General features: G+C 40.9%; 6 non-coding genes across 6 annotated transcripts; all 6 read right to left on the reverse strand.

Moving 5' to 3' along the window:
• Window positions 1-5,044: 5,044 nt before the first annotated feature.
• Window positions 5,045-5,207, reverse strand: LOC135017964 (U1 spliceosomal RNA). Its single transcript, XR_010215731.1, has one exon. It is a non-coding gene; the product is annotated as a U1 spliceosomal RNA (small nuclear RNA).
• A 152-nt stretch (window positions 5,208-5,359) lies between these two features.
• LOC135017680 (U1 spliceosomal RNA) lies at window positions 5,360-5,523 on the reverse strand. Its single transcript, XR_010215475.1, has one exon. It is a non-coding gene; the product is annotated as a U1 spliceosomal RNA (small nuclear RNA).
• A 13,225-nt stretch (window positions 5,524-18,748) lies between these two features.
• On the reverse strand, window positions 18,749-18,912 carry LOC135017853 (U1 spliceosomal RNA). The gene has a single exon (XR_010215639.1). It is a non-coding gene; the product is annotated as a U1 spliceosomal RNA (small nuclear RNA).
• A 151-nt stretch (window positions 18,913-19,063) lies between these two features.
• LOC135017718 (U1 spliceosomal RNA) lies at window positions 19,064-19,227 on the reverse strand. Its single transcript, XR_010215511.1, has one exon. It is a non-coding gene; the product is annotated as a U1 spliceosomal RNA (small nuclear RNA).
• A 674-nt stretch (window positions 19,228-19,901) lies between these two features.
• Window positions 19,902-20,064, reverse strand: LOC135017851 (U1 spliceosomal RNA). Its single transcript, XR_010215637.1, has one exon. It is a non-coding gene; the product is annotated as a U1 spliceosomal RNA (small nuclear RNA).
• Window positions 20,065-20,216: 152 nt separating this feature from the next.
• LOC135017844 (U1 spliceosomal RNA) lies at window positions 20,217-20,380 on the reverse strand. Its single transcript, XR_010215630.1, has one exon. It is a non-coding gene; the product is annotated as a U1 spliceosomal RNA (small nuclear RNA).
• Between the last annotated feature and the right edge of the window lie 3,349 nt (window positions 20,381-23,729).

Here is a 23,729-nt window from a genome sequence, read left to right on the forward strand (position 1 = left end):
CTGACAAGCAATTTCATAAGGTTTATGGAACAATTATCTAGTAATTTATTCCATTCCTCTGAAAACTGCTTGTCCTCTTTAAACGTAGAGGTCTTTAAAATCCTCAATCCCCTGGGTATCAAACCTTGATCTAAATATTTCTGTAAGGACACCTGGTCCCACCAGTGCCTTGTTTCCTCTATACATAGATTTTCTAGTCTATTGAATAAACCATGCATATCCTCCAAATTCTCATCCCTCTCCATAATTTGTATATCTTCCCCCCCTCTTAAATACACATTGCGTCTTTCCAATCGTTCAGCTATGCACTTAAGCGCTGCCATATCAATGGTTCCCCAAGTTACCTGCTGCCCGAGATGCAATTACCTAAGACAATCAAATCAAAGAATAAATGATACTGGATGTGTACACAACCGCCCACACACCAACCTTGTGTGGACAGAAGTATACACTCTCCGGCGCCAGTACCCGCTGGATCAAGGAGATTTTAGACAATGGCGGAGACTGCTGCTCCTGATACAGGGATAATTGCAATCCCTATATTGAACAAAAAAACACAAAAACTACCCACACAGGTGTGACCCTCTGTAGGAAATCAGTAGCGCTGTCCCCACCATTTATCGGAGATAATCAATAAATAATTAAAAAATGGCTAATTACTATTACATTTTAAAACATATAAATCATATTTTATTAACATATATTGCTGCAGCAAAATTGACATACATAAAAATGCATATTGTGTATCGTGGATGCCTTTAATGTAAATGCTCCACATACACAAATGTATATACTTAATTACGTTTATTCTCTGAGGCTTGGATTTTAATAAGCTGACTTCAAAATGTCCACATAGATTAATGATAGACCAATGAGCTCGGCATTTACGGACACTGCTTGCATGAGTATGTCCTTAATTAATTAATGTCCCGAAAAAGATGTGTGCACACATATATCACTTTGAATGGATAGTTACCATGGGCGATAAGTTTTTCATTCACCTCTTTAGAACAGTCTGTTTAGGACCGTCCCAATTGGAAAGACTCCCTCTGCTGGTGCTTGTCCATTTACTGCAGAATATCTGGAGACAATATCCACGGGAATCCGTCCACAGTGCTCCGGCTCCCTCTGCTGGTGGCTAACCGCAATTGCAGGTGGACTGGCTGTTTTGTCGTAGCCAGAAGCCGGTGATCGTGTAAAACAAGCAGGAGGTGATAGTCACTGCCAGTAGGTCCTTCGAAAACACGTTTCTCCGCCTTCCCAGTGCGTTCAGCGGCTTCCTCAGTTCGAATGACCATCATCCCAATGAACACTTTATATAGCCCCACTTATTTGAAATTCCCGCGGCCATTCGCGCATGCGCACTCAAACGTGCGTTCCAAGCCTCAGTCTCATTACAAACTTTAAATAGACTCCAGCGGCCATTTTAGCTGGTTAAAACACACGATCCAAGCCTCATTATCACACCCGGAAGTTGCATCCATCGTTCTTATTAACAATATAAGAATCAAGCCTCGTTTTAAAACATAATTATCTACAACTTCATATTCAATTATACTGAACTCTAATGCAATTTGCTCAACAAGATTACGTCACTTAGTTTAATCATAATTAATTTATCATGATTACAAGTAATCCATGTCTTATTTGACAACATCAGTACAAATATGACCGTATTTAAGAACAATATTAATACTAGTCAACACATCCTATTTTATTAGCACAGGTGATAAATATATTAAATATACTGCTCAACAGTATCATTACTCGGAAATAAAAGGGGACTAATTTTGATTATAATTTGTACTTTATAATTTATAATTTAGATCCCCACACGCCATCTTGTGGTTCAAATACATAATTACACCCCTTCGTATTGTTATACATAATCCTGTTATCTCCATCTCCTTAATCCAGCATCATAAGGAACCATATCCTATCCCACCCCCCCATATATTATATGTCAAGAATGATATTTATAAAAATCAAATATTTATATTATAAATATTAAACATTTGAACTTAGATTTTATTTAACTCAACCGTATCATTCAGACCCTGCGGGATCAAGGTTTTTAGGCTAAAGATCCAGAAAGCCTCTTTCTTACATAACCTTTTATACCTATCACCTCCTCTACTGGTTACCGCCACTTGTTCAATTGCCATGATTTGTAGATTATCACTTTTCCCTCCATTGCATTCCAAAATATGGCGGTATAGGTAGGTGTTTCCTACTTTTTTATCTATCTGTCTTTTATGCTCCATGAACCTAACGTGAAGTGCCCGAGTGGTGCGCCCCACGTACTGTGCTCCACAACCACACTGTAAGACGTAGATAACATACATGGATCTACAATTCAGAAAACTTTTTATATTGAATTTCTCTCCCGATACAGATGAGACAAATTGTGTGGTTTTCTTTTTTGTGTGTTTGCATGTTGTACAGTTTAGTCTACCACACTTATGGAACCCTAATGGCGGTTTGGGTATCCATGTATCTATTTGTCCCCCTTGGGCATCTGGAGCCATGGATTTTTCCCCAGGTCTCCTAAAAAAACTTGGAGCTAGTGCGGACTTCAGACTATCTGACTTCCGAAATATTACCTGTTCACTAAGGACTACATTGGAGTTCAACATCTCATCCAACTTGAGAATAGAAAAGTTCTTCTTAATTATCCTCTTGATCTTGTATGCACTAGTATTATACTTAGTTACAAACATTGTTGTCCTATCCGTCATTTTGTTATTTTTCTTTCTAGTATTTTTGCTGGTGGTATCCAATAAATGGTCTCTTTCCATATTTTCCACCTCCTTCCAAGCCTGGTCAAGAACAGATATTGGATACCCCTGCGTAAGAAACGCCCCATAGAGAGATTCCATTTGTTCTCTTGCTCCTTCTTTGGTGGAACAATTCCTTTTTATCCGAAGGAACTGGCCCTTCGGTATATTATCCTTCCATCGTTGTAAATGACTACTTTTGTAATGTAAATATCGGTTTTGATCTACCTCCTTAACAAAAGTATTTGTTATAATGATGTCATTTTCGATCTTAATGTAATTATGTATTTGAACCACAAGATGGCGTGTGGGGATCTAAATTATAAATTATAAAGTACAAATTATAATCAAAATTAGTCCCCTTTTATTTCCGAGTAATGATACTGTTGAGCAGTATATTTAATATATTTATCACCTGTGCTAATAAAATAGGATGTGTTGACTAGTATTAATATTGTTCTTAAATACGGTCATATTTGTACTGATGTTGTCAAATAAGACATGGATTACTTGTAATCATGATAAATTAATTATGATTAAACTAAGTGACGTAATCTTGTTGAGCAAATTGCATTAGAGTTCAGTATAATTGAATATGAAGTTGTAGATAATTATGTTTTAAAACGAGGCTTGATTCTGATATTGTTAATAAGAACGATGGATGCAACTTCCGGGTGTGATAATGAGGCTTGGATCGTGTGTTTTAACCAGCTAAAATGGCCGCTGGAGTCTATTTAAAGTTTGTAATGAGACTGAGGCTTGGAACGCACGTTTGAGTGCGCATGCGCGAATGGCCGCGGGAATTTCAAATAAGTGGGGCTATATAAAGTGTTCATTGGGATGATGGTCATTCGAACTGAGGAAGCCGCTGAACGCACTGGGAAGGCGGAGAAACGCGTTTTCGAAGGACCTACTGGCAGTGACTATCACCTCCTGCTTGTTTTACACGATCACCGGCTTCTGGCTACGACAAAACAGCCAGTCCACCTGCAATTGCGGTTAGCCACCAGCAGAGGGAGCCGGAGCACTGTGGACGGATTCCCGTGGATATTGTCTCCAGATATTCTGCAGTAAATGGACAAGCACCAGCAGAGGGAGTCTTTCCAATTGGGACGGTCCTAAACAGACTGTTCTAAAGAGGTGAATGAAAAACTTATCGCCCATGGTAACTATCCATTCAAAGTGATATATGTGTGCACACATCTTTTTCGGGACATTAATTAATTAAGGACATACTCATGCAAGCAGTGTCCGTAAATGCCGAGCTCATTGGTCTATCATTAATCTATGTGGACATTTTGAAGTCAGCTTATTAAAATCCAAGCCTCAGAGAATAAACGTAATTAAGTATATACATTTGTGTATGTGGAGCATTTACATTAAAGGCATCCACTATACACAATATGCATTTTTATGTATGTCAATTTTGCTGCAGCAATATATGTTAATAAAATATGATTTATATGTTTTAAAATTTAATAGTAATTAGCCATTTTTTAATTATTTATTGATTATCTCCGATAAATGGTGGGGACAGCGCTACTGATTTCCTACAGAGGGTCACACCTGTGTGGGTAGTTTTTGTGTTTTTTTGATTTGGGATAGGGCTGGGGAGGGCCGCTGCTCAGGCACATCTCTGTCAAGTAAAGGAGATTCAACTGAGGCAGCACAAGGGAACTCTCATCTGGGGACAACAACTGCAGGGAGAACACATATTTTCAGATGAACATGGGGTGGCAGAAGGCTGCCTAATACTGAAGCACCCCCAAACAACAAACCAAATGCAACAACTAGTGCAAGCATTCCTGGGGGATGGCCTGCAGCAGATGGATTTGAATATGGTGATGTCATCCAAGCAGTGGGTCAAAGTTGGCTTCAACCCTCGTCTGCATATGAAAAGAGAAAAGGAGCGTGCAGGGCATGGAGGCCTTTTGTGGTGCTTGGATGACCCCTAGTTCGCATTAAGCACCCCCACCCTCCTTCGGTGTGGGGCTCATGTTGGCCATTCCCCAGCCCCTGAAGCATTCAAGCTGATTTCTTGCAGCAGCTGGGCACTGTAACAGCTCCAGAGCTGCTCTGTAAAGCAAGTAAAAGGGTGTGGGCCCTGCAGCACTACCCGTAGTTTGCATTGTGCATTGGGAGGCATAAAGTAAGCAGACGGGAGGAGAAGTCAGGATAGTGCACAAGGGTATAGAAGGGAGGGGCTCAAGAAAAAAGAAGTAGAACCAGACAGCAAACTAGGCTGGAGAGAGACCTGAGACAAAGAGATCTGAATTACATGAGAGCCGACCAGGGAAAACTCAAATTATGCAGTCAAGTTTCCCACATTTGGGGAAATCGCAGGGGCAGCACACCCAGAGTGCAATGGGTGAGCCTTGCCCTGGGAGAAGCAACTTCATGATCATAGTATCTCACCTGGCAACTAAGTAGGAGTTGGGCTAGAGCTGGGGAGGGTCGCTGCTCGGGCACCCCCCTGTCAAGTGAAGGAGATCCAACTGAGGCAGCACAAGGGAACTCTCGAAAGAAGAACAAGGCTAGAGGAAGATCTGAGACAAAGAAATCTGACTTTTACCAGAGCTGACCAGAGGAAAGCACAAACACAGTCCCCCACTACCACAAATAATGCAGTCGAGTTTCCCACATTTGGGGAAATCACAGGGGTCAGCATACCCAGAATGCAATGAATGAACCTAACCCTGGGAGAACAATCTTCATGACCATGGTATCTCCTATGCAAAATAAGTATGATTTGGGATAGGGCTGGGGAGGGCCGTTGCTCAGGCACATCTCTGTCAAGTAAGTTGCATTTGATTTGTTGTTTGGGGGTGCTTCAGTATTAGGCAGCCTTCTGCCCTACCATGTTCATCTGAAAATATGTGTTCTCCCTGCAGTTGTTGTCCCCAGATGAGAGTTCCCTTGTGCTGCCTCAGTTGAATCTCCTTTTGGAGAAGACCTCAATAAGATTGTAGCTGATCTGGCTACTGCTAAAACAGCTTGCCTACCTAGTATGACTCCTACCACGCAGAAGGCTAAAAGTACTTTTCTTGGCCCTTTCATCCTCCAGGTAAAGCGTACCCAAGGTCAGGCATACCCAAAGCAAGCTCATGTTTCCAGACCTGCCAAGCCCAGACTGAAGCAATCCTGGGCTGCCCATCAGCCTGCTTCCAAAACGGACAAGCCTGCCGCATGACGGTGCAGGCCTCCCTCTGGGGGATCCCAGGGTGGGGGGCCCGACTTCTAGGTTTGGCAAAGAAAGGTATAATTCTAAGCTAGAGAATTCTGTTTGGAGCTCACCTTGTACTTTGTGAAGAAATAATCAGCATTGTGGCTGAGCAGATACATGTAGTGTGTGGCTGCAAACTGCATGGATCTGCTGCGTTGTAATGCTGATTCTTTTTTTTTGCAAAGTACCAATAGCTTCATATAATGTTCACAATTTTTATGCAGGATCAAATAGCTCAATAGGTAGGGTGTTTGATTAGAATTCAACAGGTTATAGGTTTGAATCCTGGGTATGGTAGTTTGAGATGTGTTATTTAATAAAGTATGTTGTTCTGACTGCCGGCATCCTATCACCTGGGATATCATACTAAATAAATGGAGTTGATCAAATTTTTTTTTTTTTAACTAGGGACAATTTCCAGATACTTCTCTTTATAACTGAGATTGCCCCCTGGAACTTCACATCAGTTGACAACTATGCATGAGTGGGCAGTGCTTGCCCTGGATCTGTCCACCCATTTATGTGCCGCCATAAAATAAAGCATGACTAACAGTTATCCTGGGCGTACACTACACAATTATCTGTCAGGCTATCTATCCAGTCTGGATGGATGGAATGAAAATCTGGTAATGTATAGGAGCAAATGTCAATTAACCATTTGCTCCCAAACACTAGAAAAGTGGTCAAAAATGGTCATTACACAAATTGGTTAAACCCAAAATTTAACCAATTTGTTTAGGGGACCATTTTTGTCCATTTTTTAGTGTTTGAGAGTAAATCGTTGATGGTCATTTGCTCACATAGATAACCGGATTTCTATTCCAACCAGCCAGTGTTGGAGAGATGGTCTGCCAGATTACATAATGCATACCAGAGCCATAACTAGACTTTTTGGTGCCCTGTGACAGAGAATTATATGCCCTCCCCCCCATTTTTGCAATATGGACAAAAGGCGCATGCCTTGTGGGGAAGGGGCATAACAAGATTGATCTCAGAGAAAGCACATGAGATATGAAGATATATCTAGTATACTTGACACTCAATGGTTTGTGGTATTGCAGGGGTGCCCTCCTTAAATGCATATATAGTCACACATGGCATGTTTGTGTAAATGGCATATCAGCAGTCAGCACTAACTGGTGACATGCCATTTGTACAAGTAAGCCATGTGTGACTAATATATAAACATACTTTATTAAATAACACCTCAAACTATCATACCCAGGATTCAAACCTATAACCTGTTAAATTCTAATCAAACACCCTACCCATTGAGCTACTTGATCCTGCATCTATTCTAACCTCCAAAAACAGATTCAGTTGCATTTTCCAGCGTGTTTTGTTTGCGCCTTTGCAAATGTCTTACATCGACAAACTTATTTAGTACTATTTTGCAAATAGGGTTACATTGTCGCAACATTGTGTTCCCTAATTGCTTGATTTTTTAAATGCAAAAATTGATAAAGACACCTGATAATTGCTCTGTGGAGTCTTCTTTTGTGTCTACTTCTTATCTACATTTAATTCCCTACCTATAATCAAGGCATTTTTAAATGCTGGGTGCTGCCAGGACGTGAGGCCTACCTAGTCTTTAGATCTGAATTTGAATGTACTTGTGAACTAACTTAATTTCCTACTTCTAAACTCATTCCTAAATTCACTACTTACATTAATCCTGTAGTTGGGCATTTTGAGCCTTCAATTGTGGGCATTGTTTTGTGTCCAGACCAGCAGCTGGTGGTGTGCATTTGCTGGAAAGGCATCGAAGACCTCCGATATGCTGCATCTCCTGATGTGTGTCTGCCTCAAGTGGCAGTCAGCAAATGCATGCTAGACACCCCAGCATGCCCTGCCTCAGTTTTAGCATACCTTAATAGCAAAACTGTGGCAGGGCATGCTGGGATGTGTAGTTTCACAGCAGCTGGAGGGCCACAGGATGAAGACCCATGTGCTAGAACCAAACCGCAGGTACATTGAATGCTAGCAAGCTGAACGTTTAAATCCTTTTTGTTCCGCAGCATTCCAATGTGGAAGATTCCATGGAACCAGAGATTATTCCATTGAGAAGGACATGCTGCCTGGATGACTGCACTGTGCAAATTAAATCACGGAGCCAGTTGGCTTGTGGGTGGCTCTGGTTACTGGGTGGTTAGGTGGGCGGTGTGTCGGAGGTAGAGCACATGCAAATGAATGTGTATCATCCAGCTAGTGAGAGAGAAAACTCATGCAGGAGTGTGCCTGCTTGTCAGTGAGTTATGCACCTTGCCAGACGTCAAATCTACATGGAGCAACTGGAGGGGACAAGAGCAGGTTTGGAAAATATAGACAGAAGAGCATATATGCTGGCGCATTCTCCATGATTGTGTCAGCTTATGTTTTGGTGCACTGCACTTTCCTCCACTAAGTTTTAGCCATTTTGTTTAAACGCAAGTGTAGTTGCTTCTCGCTCTTTTGGCTGTGATATTGTATTGTGGTTGAAGAGTCTGCTGGAGGGATTGTTTTCTTCATTGGCGAGAGACTGAAGATATTCCAGGATGGAAGGCTTGGGAACACTATCCGTTTTTCAGTTGTGGAAGAGTTGAAAGACCGGATTGGACTACATTCTATAGTAAAGGGTATCTTTGTATTTATTAATCCTCCCTTTATATGTGTCTGTCTTTCAATAAAGCTTTGGGCTTGTGATTCCGTCACCCTCTTACACTCCACACCCATAGCCTTATTAACTATTGTATTGTTTAAATGTATAGTGCAGTTCATGATTTATAGTGTAGGCTGACCTGTGCTGTAGTTCTTGAACTGTACTATACCGACAGCATTTGTATTGTGTTTTGGCTGTGCTGCAACACAGTACTTATGTGTGTAATGTTTATGTATGTTTTATGGCTTCTTTATGTCAATAAAGACTGCTTTTTCAATCCAATATCTGAAAACAATCAATGTTTATCTTTGATGGCAATAGAAGTGGTATGATATTTGCTGCTTTTGAAAGGCAATATCTGATATGTCCCCTATCTGGGAACCATATATTAAATGGCTTTTCAGAAAAGGGAGATGGGAGAAGAGCTTTCAGTACTTGTAGGACCGATGCACATTTCCTATTCTAGCCTCCAAACACAGATTCAGTTGCATTTTCCAGCGTGTTTTGGATGCGCCTTTGCAAATGTCTTACATCGACAAACTTATTTAGTACTATTTTGCAAATAGGGTTACATTGTTGCAACATTGTGTTCCCTAATTGCTTGATTTTTTAAATGCAACAATTGATAAAAATACCTGATAACTGCTCTGCGGAGTCTTATTTTGTGTCTTCTTCTTATCTACATTTAATTCCGTACCTCTAATCAAGGCATTTTTAAATGCTGGCGGCTGCCAGGACGTGAGGCCTACCTAGACTTTAGATCTGAATTTGAATGTACTTGTGAACTAACTTAATTTCCTACTTCTAAATTCATTCCTAAATTCACTACTTACATGAATCCTGTAGTTGGGCATTTTGGGACTTCGATTGTGGGCATTGTTTTGTGTCCAGACCAGCAGCAGGTGGTGTGCATTTGCTGGAAAGGCATCGAAGACCTCCGATATGCTGCATCTCCTGATGTGTGTCTCCCTCAAGTGGCTGTCAGCAAATGCCTGCTAGACACCCCATTCCAAGCTGATTGTGACATCACGGAACATGCATCATAGAACAGGCATGCTAAAACATGGGTCTTCAACCTGCGACCCTCCAACTGCTGTGGAACTACACATCCCAGCATGCCCTGCCTTAGTTTTAGCATACCTTATAGCAAAACTGTGGCAGGGCATGCTGGGATGTGTAGTTTCACAGCAGCTGGAGGGCCACAGGATGAAGACCCATGTGCTAGAGCCAAGCCGCAGGTACATTGAATGCTAGCAAGCTGAATATTTAAATCCTTTTTGTTCCGCAGCATTCCAATGCGGAAGATTCCATGGAACCAGAGATCCTTCCATTGAGAAGGACATGCTGCCTGGATGACTACACTGTGCAAATTAAATCACGGAGCCAGTTGGTTTGTGGGTGGCTCTGGTGACTGGGTGGTTGGGTGGGTGGTGTGTCGGAGGTGGAGCACATGCAAATGATTGTGTATCATCCAGCTAGTGAGAGTGAAAACTCATGCAGGAGTGTGCCTGCTTGTCAGTGGGTTATGCACCTTGCCAGACGTTAAATCTACATAGAGCAGCTGGAGGGGACAAGAGCAGGTTTGCAAAATATAGATAGAAGAGCATATATGCTGGCGCATTCTCCATGATTGTGTCAGCTTATGTTTTGGTGCACTGCACTTTCCTCCACTAAGTTTTAGCCATTTTTGTTAAGCTCAAGTGTAGTTGCTTCTCGGCCTTTTGGCTGTGATCTTGTATTGTGGTTGAAGGGTCTGCTGGAGGGAGGGATTGCTTTCTTCATTGGCGAAAGACCAAAGATATTCCAGGATGGAAGGCTTGGGAACACTATCCGTTTTTCAATTGTGGAAGAGTTGAAAGACCGGATTGAACTACATTCTATAGTAAAGGATGTCTTTCTATGTATTAATCCTCCCCTTATATGTGTCAGTCTTTCAATAAAGCTTCGGGCTTGTGATTCCCTCACCCTCTTACACTCCACACCCATAGCCTTATTAACTGTTGTATTATTGTACAGTTTAAATGTATAGTGCAGTTCATGATTTATAGTGTAGGCTGGCCTGTGCTGTAGTTCTTGAACTGTACTATACCGTCAGCATTTCTATTGTGTTTTGGCTGTGCCGCAACGCGGGTACTTATGTGTGTAATGTTTATGTATGTTTTTTTGCTTCTTTATGTGCATCGGTCCTACAAGTACTGAAAGCTCTTCTCCCATCTCCCTTTTCTGAAAAGCCATTTAATATATGGTTCCCAGATAGGGGACATATCAGATATTGGATTTCAAAAGCATCAAATATCATACCACTTTTATTGCCATCAAAGATAAACATTGATTGTTTTCAGATATTGGCTTGAAAAAGCAGTCTTTATTGACATAAAAAAAAACATACATAAACATTGCACACATAAATACAGTGTTGCAGCACAGCCAAAACACAATACAAATGCTGACGGTATAGTACAGTTCAAGAACTACAGCACAGGCCAGTCTACACTATAAATCATGAACTGCACTATACATTTAAACTATACAATAATACAACAGTTAATAAGGCTATGGGTGTGGAGTGTAAGAGGGTGAGGGATTCACAAAACCGAAGCTTTATTGTAACACAGACACATATAAGGGGAGGGTCAATAAATAGAAAGATATCCTTTACTATAGAATGTAGTCCAATCCGACCTCTGTGCTCTTCCACAACTGAAAAACAGATAGTGTTCCCAAGCCTTCCATCCTGGAATATCTTTGGTCTTTCGCCAATGAAGAAAACAATCCCTCCCTCCAGCAGACCCTTCAACCACGATACAAGATCACAGCCAAAAGGCCGAGAAGAAACTACACTTGAGCTTAACAAAAATGGCTAAAACTTAGTGGAGGAAAGTGCAGTGCACCAAAACATAAGCTGACACAATCATGGAGAATGCGCCAGCATATATGCTCTTCTATCTATATTTTGCAAACCTGCTCTTGTCCCCTCCAGCTGCTCTATGTAGATTTAACGTCTGGCAAGGTGCATAACCCACTGACAAGCAGGCACACTCCTGCATGAGTTTTCTCTCTCACTAGCTGGATGATACACAATCATTTGCATGCGCTCCACTTCCGACACACCACCCACCCAACCACCCAGTCACCAGAGCCACCCACAAGCCAACTGGCTCCGTGATTTAATTTGCACAGTGTAGTCATCCAGGCAGCATGTCCTTCTCAATGGAAGGATCTCTGGTTCCATGGAATCTTCCGCATTGGAATGCTGCGGAACAAAAAGGATTTAAATATTCAGCTTGCTAGCATTCAATGTACCTGCGGCTTGGCTCTAGCACATGGGTCTTCATCCTGTGGCCCTCCAGCTGCTGTGAAACTACACATCCCAGCATGCCCTGCCACAGTTTTGCTATTAAGGTATGCTAAAACTGAGGCAGGGCATGCTGGGATGTATAGTTCCACAGCAGCTGGAGGGTCGCAGGTTGAAGACCCATGTTTTAGCATGCCTGTTCTATGATGCATGTTCCATGATGTCACAATCAGCTTGGAATGGGGTGTCTAGCAGGCATTTGCTGACAGCCACTTGAGGGAGACACACATCAGGAGATGCAGCATATCGGAGGTCTTCGATGCCTTTCCAGCAAATGCACACCACCTGCTGCTGGTCTGGACACAAAACAATGCCCACAATCGAAGTCCCAAAATGCCCAACTACAGGATTCATGTAAGTAGTGAATTTAGGAATGAATTTAGAAGTAGGAAATTAAGTTAGTTCACAAGTACATTCAAATTCAGATCTAAAGACTAAACACAAAACACAAAATAAGACTCCACAGAGCAATTATCAGGTGTCTTTATCAATTGTTGCATTTAAAAAATCAAGCAATTAGGGAACACAATGTTGCGACAATGTAACCCTATTTGCAAAATAGTACTAAATAAGTTTGTCGATGTAAGACATTTGCAAAGGCGCAAACAAAACACGCTGGAAAATGCAACTGAATCTGTTTTTGGAGGTTAGAAAAGATGTAGGATCAAGTAGCTCCATGGGTAGGGTGTTTGATTAAAATTCAACAGGTTATAGGTTTGAATCCTGGGTATGATAGTTTGAGGTGTTATTTAATAAAGCATGTTTATATATTAGTCACACATGGCTTACTTGTACAAATGGCATGTCACCAGTTAGTGCTGACTGCTGATATGCCATTTGCACTAAAACAAATGAAAATGGTAAAAGTTATTGTACTTTAAGTAAAAATAAAAGAGCAAAAATATCAATCCCAGTTTTGGATTACTTGAATTAACAAAAAAAAACGCATATAGCAGAGGATAGTTTCAATCTGCTTACCTCTGGGCTATGGACCCAGCATGCTTCCATTACAGTACTCTGCTGCACATGTAATTGCAAGAGATCCTGAAGCACTCACTCATCATGGGAAAGTACCAATGTGTTTCTTCATTGGTTGATGGAAGAAACATCTTACAAAAACTCTCCAGATTATTGACTATTTAAAGTTTTTCTAGGAAACGTTCTAGATGAATGCTTATTAGCCTTTGTCAGTATGTACTTTTGCAAAGTGTCGCTGTGGCGCAATCAGTTAGTGTGTACGGCTATTAACCAAAAGGTTGGTGGTTCAATCCCACCCAGGGATGTAATTGACCTTGTTATCAGATTTTGGTGATCTTTAAGTAGACAAGTCAAAATTTCAAAAACCCCTGTTATGGTGTAGGGTACCTGGCCTTCTCTGATGTAATCAGAGTTAGATTTGATTCAGTGATTTTATAAAAACAGCTAGGAAGCACAATTTAGCAGTGGTTTGCAGAGAAAAAGAAATATGCTGGCAAAAAAATCCAATTGAGTGATTAAACAGCTCTTCATTTTCTGGCTTTATTTTTATGCTAACAAATTTGTTCTCTGAAAAGTGTCCACAAAGCCAAGTATCTGATTAACATCTTTGTAGGGATGGTTTTTCACCTATTACTAAATTAAACTTGCTTCATTGGAAAGGCAGCAAGATGCATCCTCATTTCAATATCTACTGAAATAATACAGGTTGACACCAGGAAACATTAACGCCACTGCATCCTTGCTGCTTTCTCATGTGGAAGTCTGTTTAATGTGAAAACAAGGTGATATCTAATTAGCACACAGGTAAGGAATTAAGAAAATCTTTATTTAAGGGTGAAGATGTTTCTCACAAAATCGTTGCCCCAATGCATCATTGAAATTCAAGCTGGAAAGATGATTTTAATATATCACTTGTACATTTTGTATTGCTCTTCTGGTGACAATGTAGTTTGTTTTTGTCAATTACCATTTTAATAATAGGGTAAAGAAAATTAAGTGGATTTTTGAAAGAAAACAATACTGTCAATATACTATTAAAACAAATTAAAATGGTAAAAGTTATTGTACTTTAAGTAAAAATAAAAGAGCAAAAATATCAATCCCAGTTTTGGATTACTTTAATTAACAAAAAAAAAATGCATATAGCAGAGGATAGTTTCAATCTGCCTACCTCTGGGTTAAGGGGCCCAGCATGCTTCAATTGCAGTACTCTGCTGCACATGTAAGTGCAAGAGATCCTGAAGCACTCACTCATCATGGGAAAGTACCAATGCGTTTCTTCATTGGTTGATGGAAGAAACATCTTACAAAACTCTCCAGATTATTGACTTTTTAAAGTTTTCTAGGAAACGTTCTAGATGAATGCTTATTAGCCTTTGTCAGTATGTACTTTTGCAAAGTGTCTCTGTGGTGCAATCGGTTAGTGTGTTTGGTTATTAACCAAAGGGTTGGTGGTTCAATCCCACCCAGGGATGTTATTGACCTTGTCATCAGATTTTGGTGATCTTTAAGTAGACAAGTCAAAATTTCAAACCCCCTCTTATGGTGTAGGGTACCTGGCCTACTCTGATGTAATCAGAGTTAGATTTGATTAAGTGATTTTATCAAAAAACAGCTAGGAAGCACAATTTAGCAGTGGGTTGCAGAGAAAATGAAATATGCTGGCAGAAAAATCCAATTGAGTGATTAAACAGCTCTTCATTTTCTGGCTTTATTTTTATGCTAACTAATTTGTTCTCTGAAAAGTGTCCACAAAGCCAAGTATCGGATTAACATCTTTGTAGGGATGGTTTTTCACCTATTACTAAATTAAACTTGCTTCATTGGAAAGGCAGCAAGATGCATCCTCATTTCAATATCTACTGAAATAATACAGGTTGACACCAGGAAACATTAACGCCACTGCATCCTTGCTGCTTTCTCATGTGGAAGTCTGTTTAATGTGAAAACAAGGTGATATCTAATTAGCACACAGGTAAGGAATTAAGAAAATCTTTATTTAAGGGTAAGATGTTTCTCACAAAATCGTTGCCCCAATGCATCATTGAAATTCAAGCTGGAAAGATGATTTTAATATATCACTTGTACATTTTGTATTGCTCTTCTGGTGACAATGTAGTTTGTTTTTGTCAATTACCATTTTAATAATCGGGTAAAGAAAATTAAGTGGATTTTTGAAAGAAAACAATACTGTCTATATACTATTAAAACAAATTAAAAAGGTAAAAGTTATTGTACTTTAAGTAAAATAAAAAGAGCAAAAATATCAATCCCAGTTTTGGATTACTTTAATTAACAAAAAAAAATGCATATAGCAGAGGATAATTTCAATCTGCCTACCTCTGGGTTATGGACCCAGCATGCTTCCATTACAGTACTCTGCTGCACATGTAAGTGCAAGAGATCCTGAAGCACTCACTCATCATGGGAAAGTACCAATGTGTTTCTTCATTGGTTGATGGAAGAAACATCTTACAAAAACTCTCCAGATTATTGACTATTTAAAGTTTTTCTAGGAAACGTTCTAGATGAATGCTTATTAGCCTTTGTCAGTATGTACTTTTGCAAAGTGTCGCTGTAGCGCAATCAGTTAGTGTGTACGGCTATTAACCAAAAAGTTGGTGGTTCAATCCCACCCAGGGACGTAATTGACCTTGTGATCAGATTTTGGTGATATTTAAGTAGACAAGTCAAAATTTCAAACCCTCTCTTATGGTGTAGGGTACCTGGCCTACTCTGATGTAATCAGAGTTAGATTTGATTAAGTGATTTTATAAAAAAAACAGCTAGGAAGCACAATTTAGCAGTGGGTTGCAGAGAAAAAGAAATATGCTGGCAGAAAAATCCAATTGAGTGATTAAACAGCTCTTCATTTTCTGACTTTATTTTTATGCTAACAAATTTGTTCTCTGAAAAGAGTCCACAAAGACAAGTATCTGATTAACACCTTTGTAGGGATGGTTTTTCACCTATTACTAAATTAAAAATGCTTCATTGGAAAGGCAGCAAGATGCATCCTCATTTCAAGATCTACTGAAATAATACAGGTTGACACCAGGAAACATTAACGCCACTGCATCCTTGCTGCTTTCTCATGTGGAAGTCTGTTTAATGTGAAAACAAGGTGATATCTAATTAGCACACAGGTAAGGAATTAAGAAATTCTTTATGTAATGGTAAGATGTTTCTCACAAAATCGTTGCCCCAATGCATCATTGAAATTCAAGCTGGAAAGATGATTTTAATATATCACTTGTACATTTTGTATTGCTTTTCTGGTGACAATGTAGTTTGTTTTTGTCAATTACCATTTTAATAATCGGGTAAAGAAAATTAAGTGGATTTTTGAAAGAAAATAATACTGTCTATATACTATTAAAACAAATTAAAAAGGTAAAAGTTATTGTACTTTAAGTAAAATAAAAAGAGCAAAAATATCAATCCCAGTTTTGGATTACTTTAATTAACAAAAAAAATGCATATAGCAGAGGATAATTTCAATCTGCCTACCTCTGGGTTATGGACCCAGCATGCTTCCATTACAGTACTCTGCTGCACATGTAAGTGCAAGAGATCCTGAAGCACTCACTCATCATGGGAAAGTACCAATGTGTTTCTTCATTGGTTGATGGAAGAGACATCTTACAAAAACTCTCCAGATTATTGACTATTTAAAGTTTTTCTAGGAAACGTTCTAGATGAATGCTTATTAGCCTTTGTCAGTATGTACTTTTGCAAAGTGTCGCTGTAGCGCAATCAGTTAGTGTGTACGGCTATTAACCAAAAAGTTGGTGGTTCAATCCCACCCAGGGACGTAATTGACCTTGTGATCAGATTTTGGTGATATTTAAGTAGACAAGTCAAAATTTCAAACCCTCTCTTATGGTGTAGGGTACCTGGCCTACTCTGATGTAATCAGAGTTAGATTTGATTAAGTGATTTTATAAAAAAAAACAGCTAGGAAGCACAATTTAGCAGTGGGTTGCAGAGAAAAAGAAATATGCTGGCAGAAAAATCCAATTGAGTGATTAAACAGCTCTTCATTTTCTGGCTTTATTTTTATGCTAACAAATTTGTTCTCTGAAAAGAGTCCACAAAGCCAAGTATCTGATTAACACCTTTGTAGGGATGGTTTTTCACCTATTACTAAATTAAACATGCTTCATTGGAAAGGCAGCAAGATGCATCCTCATTTCAATATCTACTGAAATAATACAGGTTGACACCAGGAAACATTAACGCCACTGCATCCTTGCTGCTTTCTCATGTGGAAGTCTGTTTAATGTGAAAACAAGGTGATATCTAATTAGCACACAGGTAAGGAATTAAGAAAATCTTTATTTAAGGGTGAAGAGGTTTCTCACAAAATCGTTGCCCCAATGCATCATTGAAATTCAAGCTGGAAAGATGATTTTAATATATCACTTGTACATTTTGTATTGCTCTTCTGGTGACAATGTAGTTTGTTTTTGTCAATTACCATTTGAATAATAGGGTAAAGAAAATTAAGTGGATTTTTGAAAGAAAACAATACTGTCAATATACTATTAAAACAAATTAAAATAATAAAAGTTATTGTACTTTAAGTAAAAATAAAAGAGCAAAAATATCAATCCCAGTTTTGGATTACTTTAATTAACAAAAAAAAATGCATATAGCAGAGGATAGTTTCAATCTGCCTACCTCTGGGTTATGGGCCCAGCATGCTTCCATTGCAGTACTCTGCTGCACATGTAAGTGCAAGAGATCCTGAAGCACTCACTCATCATGGGAAAGTACCAATGTGTTTCTTCATTGGTTGATGGAAGAAACATCTTACAAAAACTCTCCAGATTATTGACTTTTTAAAGTTTTTCTAGGAAACGTTCTAGATGAATGCTTATTAGCCTTTGTCAGTATATACTTTTGCAATGTGTCTCTGTGGCGCAATCAGTTAGCGTGTTCGGTTATTAACCAAAAGGTTGGTGGTTCAATCCTACCCAGGGACGTAATTTACCTTGTTATCAGATTTTGGTGATCTTTAAGTAGACAAGTCAAAATTTCAAACCCCCTCTTATGGTGTAGGGTACCTGGCCTTCTCTGATGTAATCAGAGTTAGATTTGATTAAGTGATTTTATAAAAGAACAGCTAGGAAGCACAACTTAGCAGTGGGTTGCAGAGAAAAAGAAATACGCTTGCAGAAAAATCCAATTGAGTGATTAAACAGCTCTTCATTTTCTGGCTTTATTTTTATGCTAACAAATTTGTTCTCTGAAAAGTGTCCACAAAGCCAAGTATCTGATTAACACCTTTGTAGGGATGGTTTTTCACCTATTACTAAATTAAACTTGCTTCATTGGAAAGGCAGCAAGTGATGTCATCCAAGCAGTGGGTCAAAGTTGGCTTCAACCCTCGTCTGCTTATGAAAAGAGAAAAGGGATATGCAGGGCATGGCGGCCTTTTGCGACGCTTGGATGACCCCTAGTTCGCATTAAACACCCCCACCCTCCTTCGGTGTGGGGCTCATGTTGGCCATGCCCCAGCCCCTGAAGCATTCAAGCTGATTTCTTGCAGCAGCTGGGTACTGTAACAGCTCCAGAGCTGCTCTGTAAGGCAAGTAAAAGGGTGTGGGCCCTGCAGCACTACCTGTAGTTTGCATTGTGCATTGGAAGGCACAAAGTAAGCAGACGGGAGGAGAAGTCAGGATAGTTCACAAGGTTATAGAAGGGAGGGGCTCAAGAAAAGAGAAGTGGAAACAGACAGCATACTAGGCTGGAGAGAGACCTGAGACAAAGAGATCTGAATTATACGAGAGCCGTCCAGGGGAAACACAAATTATGCAGTCAAGTTTCCCACATTTGGGGAAATCGCAAGGGACAGCACTCCCAGAGTGCAATGGGTGAGCCTTGCCCTGGGAGAAGCACCTTCATGATCATAGTATCTCACCTGGCAGGTTAGTAGGAGTTGGGCTAGAGCTGGGGAGGGTCGCTGCTCGGGCACTACCTTTCAAGTGAAGGAGATCCAACTGAGGCAGCACAAGGGAACTCTCAAAAGAAGAACAAGGCTAGAGGAAGATCTGAGACAAAGAAATCTGACTTTTACCAGAGCTGACCAGAGGAAAGCACAAACACAGTCCACCACTACCACAAATAATGCAGTCGAGTTTCCCACATTTGGGGAAATCACAGGGGTCAGCATACCCAGAATGCAATGAATGAACCTCACCCTGGGAGAACAATCTTCATGACAATAGTATCTCCTATGCAAAATAAGTATGATTTGGGATAGGGCTGGGGAGGGCCGCTGCTCAGGCACATCTCTGTCAAGTAAAGGAGATTCAACTGAGGCAGCACAAGGGAACTCTCATCTGGGGACAACAACTGCAGGGAGAACACATATTTTCAGATGAACATGGGGTGGCAGAAGGCTGCCTAATACTGAAGCACCCCCAAACAACAAACCAAATGCAACAACTAGTGCAAGCATTCCTGGGGGATGGCCTGCAGCAGATGGATTTGAATATGGTGATGTCATCCAAGCAGTGGGTCAAAGTTGGCTTCAACCCTCGTCTGCATATGAAAAGAGAAAAGGAGCGTGCAGGGCATGGAGGCCTTTTGTGGTGCTTGGATGACCCCTAGTTCGCATAAAGCACCCCCACCCTCCTTCGGTGTGGGGCTCATGTTGGCCATTCCCCAGCCCCTGAAGCATTCAAGCTGATTTCTTGCTGCAGCTGGGCACTGTAACAGCTCCAGAGCTGCTCTGTAAAGCAAGTAAAAGGGTGTGGGCCCTGCAGCACTACCCGTAGTTTGCATTGTGCATTGGGAGGCACAAAGTAAGCAGACGGGAGGAGAAGTCAGGATAGTGCACAAGGGTATAGAAGGGAGGGGCTCAAGAAAAAAGAAGTGGAACCAGACAGCAAACTAGGCTGGAGAGAGACCTGAGACAAAGAGATCTGAATTACATGAGAGCCGACCAGGGAAAACTCAAATTATGCAGTCAAGTTTCCCACATTTGGGGAAATCGCAGGGGCAGCACACCCAGAGTGCAATGGGTGAGCCTTGCCCTGGGAGAAGCACCTTCATGATCATAGTATCTCACCTGGCAGGTAAGTAGGAGTTGGGCTAGAGCTGGGGAGGGTCGCTGCTCGGGCACCCCCCTGTCAAGTGAAGGAGATCCAACTGAGGCAGCACAAGGGAACTCTCGAAAGAAGAACAAGGCTAGAGGAAGATCTGAGACAAAGAAATCTGACTTTTACCAGAGCTGACCAGAGGAAAGCACAAACACAGTCCCCCACTACCACAAATAATGCAGTCGAGTTTCCCACATTTGGGGAAATCACAGGGGTCAGCATACCCAGAATGCAATGAATGAACCTCACCCTGGGAGAACAATCTTCATGACCATGGTATCTCCTATGCAAAATAAGTATGATTTGGGATAGGGCTGGGGAGGGCCGTTGCTCAGGCACATCATTGTCAAGTAAGTTGCATTTGATTTGTTGTTTGGGGGTGCTTCAGTATTAGGCAGCCTTCTGCCCTACCATGTTCATCTGAAAATATGTGTTCTCCCTGCAGTTGTTGTCCCCAGATGAGAGTTCCCTTGTGCTGCCTCAGTTGAATCTCCTTTTGGAGAAGACCTCAATAAGATTGTAGCTGATCTGGCTACTGCTAAAACAGCTTGCCTACCTAGTATGACTCCTACCACGCAGAAGGCTAAAAGTACTTTTCTTGGCCCTTTCATCCTCCAGGTAAAGCGTACCCAAGGTCAGGCATACCCAAAGCAAGCTCATGTTTCCAGACCTGCCAAGCCCAGACTGAAGCAATCCTGGGCTGCCCATCAGCCTGCTTCCAAAACGGACAAGCCTGCCGCATGACGGTGCAGGCCTCCCTCTGGGGGATCCCAGGGTGGGGGGCCCGACTTCTAGGTTTGGCAAAGAAAGGTATAATTCTAAGCTAGAGAATTCTGTTTGGAGCTCACCTTGTACTTTGTGAAGAAATAATCAGCATTGTGGCTGAGCAGATACATGTAGTGTGTGGCTGCAAACTGCATGGATCTGCTGCGTTGTAATGCTGATTCTTTTTTTTTGCAAAGTACCAATAGCTTCATATAATGTTCACAATTTTTATGCAGGATCAAATAGCTCAATAGGTAGGGTGTTTGATTAGAATTCAACAGGTTATAGGTTTGAATCCTGGGTATGGTAGTTTGAGATGTGTTATTTAATAAAGTATGTTGTTCTGACTGCCGGCATCCTATCACCTGGGATATCATACTAAATAAATGGAGTTGATAAAAAAAATTTTTTTTTTTTTAACTAGGGACAATTTCCAGATACTTCTCTTTATAACTGAGATTGCCCCCTGGAACTTCACATCAGTTGACAACTATGCATGAGTGGGCAGTGCTTGCCCTGGATCTGTCCACCCATTTATGTGCCGCCATAAAATAAAGCATGACTAACAGTTATCCTGGGCGTACACTACACAATTATCTGTCAGGCTATCTATCCAGTCTGGATGGATGGAATGAAAATCTGGTAATGTATAGGAGCAAATGTCAATTAACCATTTGCTCCCAAACACTAGAAAAGTGGTCAAAAATGGTCATTACACAAATTGGTTAAACCCAAAATTTAACCAATTTGTTTAGGGGACCATTTTTGTCCATTTTTTAGTGTTTGAGAGTAAATCGTTGATGGTCATTTGCTCACATAGATAACCGGATTTCTATTCCAACCAGCCAGTGTTGGAGAGATGGTCTGCCAGATTACATAATGCATACCAGAGCCATAACTAGACTTTTTGGTGCCCTGTGACAGAGAATTATATGCCCTCCCCCCCCATTTTTGCAATATGGACAAAAGGCGCATGCCTTGTGGGGAAGGGGCATAACAAGATTGGTCTCAGAGAAAGCACATGAGATATGAAGATATATCTAGTATACTTGACACTCAATGGTTTGTGGTATTGCAGGGGTGCCCTCCTTAAATGCATATACAGTCACACATGGCATGTTTGTGTAAATGGCATATCAGCAGTCAGCACTAACTGGTGACATGCCATTTGTACAAGTAAGCCATGTGTGACTAATATATAAACATACTTTATTAAATAACACCTCAAACTATCATACCCAGGATTCAAACCTATAACCTGTTAAATTCTAATCAAACACCCTACCCATTGAGCTACTTGATCCTGCATCTATTCTAACCTCCAATAACAGATTCAGTTGCATTTTCCAGCGTGTTTTGTTTGCGCCTTTGCAAATGTCTTACATCGACAAACTAATTTAGTACTATTTTGCAAATAGGGTTACATTGTCGCAACATTGTGTTCCCTAATTGCTTGATTTTTTAAATGCAAAAATTGATAAAGACACCTGATAATTGCTCTGTGGAGTCTTCTTTTGTGTCTACTTCTTATCTACATTTAATTCCCTACCTATAATCAAGGCATTTTTAAATGCTGGGTGCTGCCAGGACGTGAGGCCTACCTAGTCTTTAGATCTGAATTTGAATGTACTTGTGAACTAACTTAATTTCCTACTTCTAAATTCATTCCTAAATTCACTACTTACATTAATCCTGTAGTTGGGCATTTTGAGCCTTCAATTGTGGGCATTGTTTTGTGTCCAGACCAGCAGCTGGTGGTGTGCATTTGCTGGAAAGGCATCGAAGACCTCCGATATGCTGCATCTCCTGATGTGTGTCTGCCTCAAGTGGCTGTCAGCATATGCATGCTAGACACCCCATTCCAAGCTAATTGTGACATCACGGAACATGCATCATAGAACAGGCATGCTAGAACATGGGTCTTCAACCTGCGACCCTCCAGCTGCTGTGGAACTACATATCCCAGCATGCCCTGCCTCAGTTTTAGCATACCTTAATAGCAAAACTGTGGCAGGGCATGCTGGGATGTGTAGTTTCACAGCAGCTGGAGGGCCACAGGATGAAGACCCATGTGCTAGAACCAAACCGCAGGTACATTGAATGCTAGCAAGCTGAATGTTTAAATCCTTTTTGTTCCGCAGCATTCCAATGCGGAAGATTCCATGGAACCAGAGATTATTCCATTGAGAAGGACATGCTGCCTGGATGACTGCACTGTGCAAATTAAATCACGGAGCCAGTTGGCTTGTGGGTGGCTCTGGTGACTGGGTGGTTGGGTGGGCGGTGTGTCGGAGGTGGAGCACATGCAAATGAATGTGTATCATCCAGCTAGTGAGAGAGAAAACTCATGCAGGAGTGTGCCTGTTTGTCAGTGAGTTATGCACCTTGCCAGACGTCAAATCTACATGGAGCAACTGGAGGGGACAAGAGCAGGTTTGGAAAATATAGACAGAAGAGCATATATGCTGGCGCATTCTCCATGATTGTGTCAGCTTATGTTTTGGTGCACTGCACTTTCCTCCACTAAGTTTTAGCCATTTTGTTTAAACGCAAGTGTAGTTGCTTCTCGCTCTTTTGGCTGTGATATTGTATTGTGGTTGAAGAGTCTGCTGGAGGGATTGTTTTCTTCATTGGCGAGAGACTGAAGATATTCCAGGATGGAAGGCTTGGGAACACTATCCGTTTTTCAGTTGTGGAAGAGTTGAAAGACCGGATTGGACTACATTCTATAGTAAAGGGTATCTTTGTATTTATTAATCCTCCCTTTATATGTGTCTGTCTTTCAATAAAGCTTTGGGCTTGTGATTCCGTCACCCTCTTACACTCCACACCCATAGCCTTATTAACTATTGTATTGTTTAAATGTATAGTGCAGTTCATGATT

This window comes from Pseudophryne corroboree, unplaced genomic scaffold (genome assembly GCF_028390025.1).
Source record: "Pseudophryne corroboree isolate aPseCor3 unplaced genomic scaffold, aPseCor3.hap2 scaffold_320, whole genome shotgun sequence".
Classification (NCBI taxonomy): Eukaryota; Metazoa; Chordata; class Amphibia; order Anura; family Myobatrachidae; genus Pseudophryne; species Pseudophryne corroboree.